Here is a 6,000-nt window from a genome sequence, read left to right on the forward strand (position 1 = left end):
ATTATGAATTGAGTGCCATGTACCAGAGATGGCTTCAGACACATCAGTGAGTAAAACAAAGCAAGACTTTTGCCCTCTCCATGCTAGTGGGAGAGAGAGAGACAACAAACATAATAAATCAGTAACTGAAGTAGCATACTAGAAATTGAGTGCTACTGAGGACGAAAAGGTAAAACAAGGTACGGGGGATTGGGAGTGCAGCGAGGGAGCTGGCTGGATGAGAAGGGGGGGGACTTTCATAAGGTAAGACCTACTGCCAGGTCTTCCTGTGGTCCCATCAGGAAGTGAGTGGTCTGGCCCACCCAAACTAGTTGTAGATGTTATATGTTACATGCTTTTTAAACTGTAAAGCGTTATAAGAATAAAAATAGTCATTATAATAACCATCATAACCTAACTTAAATTTAGGCACAAAGAATAACTAGAGATCTCTCTCTCTTTCTCTCACACACACACGCGCACACACACCCCCCTCAAGTCCATTCCCATTCCCAGAATTCTTTACCCACAGTATTATTCGAAGTCACACGTCACCTCCGAGAAGCAATTCTTCTGTGAGTGTTCTGTTTCCTATATTCAACATGGCCTGGAACTCTCACCTTCTCCCCATCGCTTCTGAGGTCAACACCTCTGCAGAGAGTGGCCCGTGATCGAGAATGCAAAATCACTCTCAGATTTTATATCACACCAGTGTAATGGGGAAGTTTCTGTAGCCCCCCCAAAGGCAAGCAATGATCCCTTTTATAACCTGCTCTTTCATATAAGCTTCGGTAGGACTTCTGCCCAGTCTAAATGGGTAATTGGGAACTGGAAATATTTAGGATGGTTTGTATTTTTTTTTCATAACACACAGGGAAAAATGATCATTTTTCCATCCCTAAACTAATGATTTTCGCCTTAAGCATTGTGCTTCTCCTGTGTGATTCCGCTGATTTCTTCAATAATGTTTCTTTCACCTGCTAGGTTGGCTGCACTGTCATTTCCCAGAACACTTGATTCCTTGGCTTATATTTCAGGCATGTCTCCCCTGAACTTGCTGATTGCTCAGATCCCTGATTCTCCCAGCTTTTTTCCTTTTTGGTGCATTTTAAACTTCAGAGACTTTGAACTTTCCTCTCCTTCTGAAGTGGCCATAACCTGTTATTTGAAACAGCATTACTGCTGACATGGATAGAGAATTAGGCCTGAGGCTGGCAAAAGTCCCGTAGTTCCGAAATCCCCACTAATAAGACTGCCCTGCAGTTAAACAGCTATAACAAACAGTAATAGCCTATCCACATCCATTATACAGCAGGATGCCCGCTGCTTTATTGACTGGCAGAAAACAATTCCCATTTCATGAAACAATAAAAATTAAATTGAGTGTAAACTCTCCCAAGGTCACTGTCTCTAACCTTATAACATCAGCAGCGAGGGCTGTAAACCCCACCGTGTACCATTTGATCCAGAAGAAGCCAGAGAGTCGATTCCCATGGTGTGTGTGCAGCTTCCCACGGGCGCCTGGCTGGGTGCTGCCTCCCGCGGACCTTGTTGTCAGGAAGTGGCAGGAATGCTCTTTCTCAACCCGAGTCTGGCAGATGCCTTCCTGACAGCAACTGCTGCCTGGCCAGCCCACCGGGTCATGCGGCATGTGTGTGTCATCTCGAGAGTTCTTTTTGGCAGCCTACACTCTTGGTGGCATAAGGACTGATTTCTCCATACTCACTGACCTGTCAGTGTGACCGCCAGCCTCCAGGACCGCCCCGGCTACTCATCCTCCCCCGGTGACCCTAGGACCTGCCAGGGAGAATCCGGTAAGATGCTCACAACCAACCCACAGCCCCCAGTTCCACAACTGTAAAGACCTCTGCAAATACATGTAGTGTGGGGCAAACATTTCGTCAATTCCAAGATGAAAAGGAAAATGGAAAAGTCATCCAGCCCACCACCCTTCTTTCCACCAGAAATGCCTCCAAAACTATCCCAGCTCAGAGTATCAGAATTATAAAAGCATGGGGGAAATGCTCTGATAAGATAAATAAGTAAATTCAGTGAAACCCCCGACCAAAATCGAAGCACACTTTTTTGTAGAAATTCACAAGCTGATCCTAAAATGTATGTTTTTATAATGCAAAGGACCTAAAATAGCCAAAACAATCCTGAAAAAGAGAACACAGAATACTTATGCTTCCTAATTCCACAATGATTATCAAGTCATTGTAAACAAGACAGGTGGTACCAGCAAAAGGACAGGCCCACAGATCAATGGAAGAGAACGGAGAAATCCAGAGATAAAGCTCTACATTAGTGGTCAGTTGGCGCTGGGACAACTAAATGGCCACATGCAAACGAACAAACAGACAAAACAAAACAAAACAAATCCTGAAACCCTTAACATACACCACACATAAAAATTAACTCAAAATGGCTACATCTAACCTGAAAGATAAAACTATAAAACCTCTACAAGAAACGCAAGAAAAAAATCGAGGGTTGAGCAAAAAGTTTCAAATACAACACCAAAAGCACAATTCATAAAAGAAAAAATTAATAAATTGTGCTTTATCAAAACTAAAAATTCCTGCACTTGAACAGAGAGTACTAGTGAAAGGCAAGCCACAAGCTTGCAAATCATACACCTGACAAAGGAATTGCATCCAAAATACGTAAAGAACTCATAATTCAATAGTAAGAAGACAATTGGCCAAAAGACTGGAACAGACATTTCACAACAGGAGATGCATCAGATTTACATGACTAAAAATAATTTAAGTGTACATTTACAATGGGTGTTTATGGTATACAAGCCATATCTCAATAAAGCTGCTTGATGAAAAACAAAATCTAAAATCTCTATCTGTGGCATGTCACAATATTATATTACATATGAATGTGTGTTTCAAAAACAACAAAAGATAATATTTCCAAAATATTATCAGTGGTTACCTCTTTTTTGTGGAATTATGGTGCTTGTTTTCTTTGTTACACTCATCAGTATTTTTCAAGTACTCGATAAAAAGTATATACTCCTTTTATAATCAGAAAAACAGAAGGTTCTTTTTACAGAAAATATGACCCCCACTAGAAGTTGTGTCAAGAAACAGGAACGTAACAGTTTCTCTTAAAATATGTTCGAATATGTCATAACACATAACATCTTACCGTAATTAATCCTACGTGTTGGTACAATTTCAGTTCCGAAAAATATATTAAGGATCCGTTTGCCAAGAGCGCCTCTTACCCTCACTACAGAATAAAATCTACGCACGCAGCACCTGCCATCCACCCATCCGGCCTGCCCTCCTCACGCATCTCAAGACTCTGCTTTTACCACTGGACGCTGCCCACCTCCCTGCCGTCGGGAGTTCATCCCATTGGCCACTTCCGCACAGATCCCTCTGGACTTCGTCACAGAAGCCAAGAGGAACTTCAGAGAGAGCGGGGAGCAGCGCACAGACCTCGGCAGCTGACAGCCCGTACTTAACAACCGTGCACACAGCTACTGAGAGACGGGAATCGGGAGGCCATCCATCCAGCTGCCGAGGGCTGACGGGGGAGAGACAATGAGGCACAGCTGTGCCCAGCACCACTGCCCTCCGCCAGTCCTCACCCCTCTGCAGTCGCTGCCTCTTCCCCTCCCCTGCAAGGCCCTGGGCCTGAGCCGCCAACTCCCGAGACAGGACTCTCCACCTTGGCATGGAAGGAGGCCAGGCTCATCTCTCACGGGAATGAAGGCCCTTACAAGGGGCCTCCTCGCAATACCCCACTTTGGGATGGTGATTCTTTGGAGCTGCAGACACTTAAGATCTGATGCAGAGGGAGACGTTCTTGGAACTCCTATTCTCTGCCTAAAGACAGATCCCCCAAAGGAACCCAGTTATCAAAAATCCCCTCCCCAGCAGGACGGGCCCATTCACCTTCCCTAAAAATCATTTTCTCTCCCCTAAGTGAACTACCTCCCCTCCCCTTCCCCCGTTAGAGAGCATACAAGCTATTAATTCCCGATGTTTTTTTGGGGTATCCATTTTTTCCCCTGTGACTTCCCATGTATATTTAATATTAAAAATTGATAAGTCCATATACTCTTTCTCGTGTTAATTTGCCTTTCTTAGTTTATTTCACAGACCCAGCCAGGAAACCTAGACAGGTAGAGGGAAAGTGCTTCCTCTCCCACGTGAGCCACAGCAGAAGGGAAGAGACAGCCCCAGCCTCCTGCCCATCCTGTGCTTCTCCCTCTCGCACAGGCAAGCGCACTGTTCCATCCTGTATGCTGCCACCCTTCACCCTCCCAGTCCTGCCACCGGGCCAAGTCACAGAAGTGCACGCTGCCGCCGCCTCTAACTTCATTAGCTAAACAAATGATCACCAGAGCAGAATGTCCACGACCCAGACTGTACGTCACGCCAAGTAACAATTTTCATGCCTTGGGAGAACATTGTTCCTTTGGCCGATCTCTAGTTTATGGTGTGATGGGAAGGTAAATTGCCCTTGCCCCGTGTGAGGTTCAGCCAGATTCAGAAGAGGCCTCAGCCTCAGCAGCCTCCGGTTTCCTTCCGTCTTGGCACGCTTCTCACAAAAGAGTTAAACACCAGCCCCCAAAACCAGTGCTCAAATAAACAGACGCAGGCTGTTTTCAAAGGGAAAGACGAAAACTGACTGCACACAAACTGCTCATTCCTAGGGAAGGGCAGCACCAGAAAACAAAGTGCAGGGGCGCCCGGGTATCTGGTCGGTGAAGCGTCCGCCTTCAGCTGGGTCATGATCCCGAGGTCCTGGGATCCAGCCGGGAGTTGGGCTCCCTGCTCAGGGGGGAGCCTGCCTCCCCCTCTTCCTCTGCCTCTCTGCCCACTTGTGTGGGGGTACTCGCTCTGTCTCGCAAATAAATAAATACAATCTTGAAAAAAGAAAAGAGAAAAGAAAACGAAGTTCAATTTTTGCATTTTTGCAGCATCCTTGTGGCTGAAACGAAACTTTACCAGCCTGTAGCATTGCTTTTACCATTTCACTTTCTTCACAGACTCACAGGACTATGAAAACATCCTAGGTAAGATCAGCATCACTGTTAATGACTTACCACCACCTGAACACAGAGAGAGGGACAAGAGAACAATGCACGGAATCTGCTGTTTATCATTTCATGGGGTCACGGTCAGAACATAAGCAGCAACATAAATCCCCAGCAGTGATGGGCATCCCAACGCTATGAATATTTTGTAATAAATAAATACATCCATGCATACATACATACATAGTTTATAATTAAAAGTGCAAAAGCATCACCCTAATGTTATACAGAGGATGCTGAACCAGGGTCTATAAAAACCTTGATGCAAACCTGAATTTTCACCTACTGCTCGTGTGCTGTGGATCCAGTCGCTTAAGCTGGTGAATCCACATTTCTTCATCTGTAAAATGTTACAAACTCTCTTCCTCCAAAACATATGGTGTCGTCATAAGGATTAAGTGAAGTAAAGTGATACAAATCCTGGGTTACTAACAAGTGCCACCCAGAGGCGTAACATTTTATGTTGGATATACTTTTCATAAGAGTTTTCCAAAAAGACGAGAAGAAGAAAACTCTTGGAACTCTTATCTGCTGCATTTCTTCAATGCCTTCCCTACCAGGAATATACCTGGTGATTCATTAATGCTGATGAAGATTTAATGTGGAATATTCATATTAAAACATGAAACTTCTGCAAATGATTGGGCACTTTCAAAAAAGAACCTGACAGTGTTTGTATGCTAATAATAGATATTCTGAGCTGTGTCTATTCATTAAAGCAAAATTTTCCAAGACAACAAGCTGAGAATTCTTTATTCATGTGTAAGTTCTTAGCACCATTTGGCAACTATCTGAAAATTCATTAGGATAAAGTTCAAGTGTTAATATGTTCGAGATCTCCCAATTTGTTAACCAGGAATAATACACTAAAAACAAGCTGCCCTAATCCTTCTATTTATTAAATGGATATCTCACACTACCATAGCAAGGAGCTGTCATTTTAAATTAAGAGTAGA

At 44.0% G+C, this 6,000-nt stretch overlaps 1 long non-coding RNA gene across 1 annotated transcript in view; it reads right to left on the reverse strand.

Moving 5' to 3' along the window:
* Positions 1-1,503, reverse strand: part of LOC121103237 — a 34,768-nt gene extending 33,265 nt beyond the window's left edge. Inside the window, exon 1 of the long non-coding RNA XR_005835372.1 lies at positions 1,395-1,503. This is a non-coding gene — a long non-coding RNA (uncharacterized LOC121103237). The remainder of the gene's footprint in view (positions 1-1,394) is intronic.
* Positions 1,504-6,000: the final 4,497 nt, after the last annotated feature.

The sequence above is a fragment of the Ursus maritimus genome, unplaced genomic scaffold (assembly GCF_017311325.1).
Source record: "Ursus maritimus isolate PB19 unplaced genomic scaffold, ASM1731132v1 scaffold_18, whole genome shotgun sequence".
Lineage (NCBI taxonomy): Eukaryota > Metazoa > Chordata > Mammalia > Carnivora > Ursidae > Ursus > Ursus maritimus.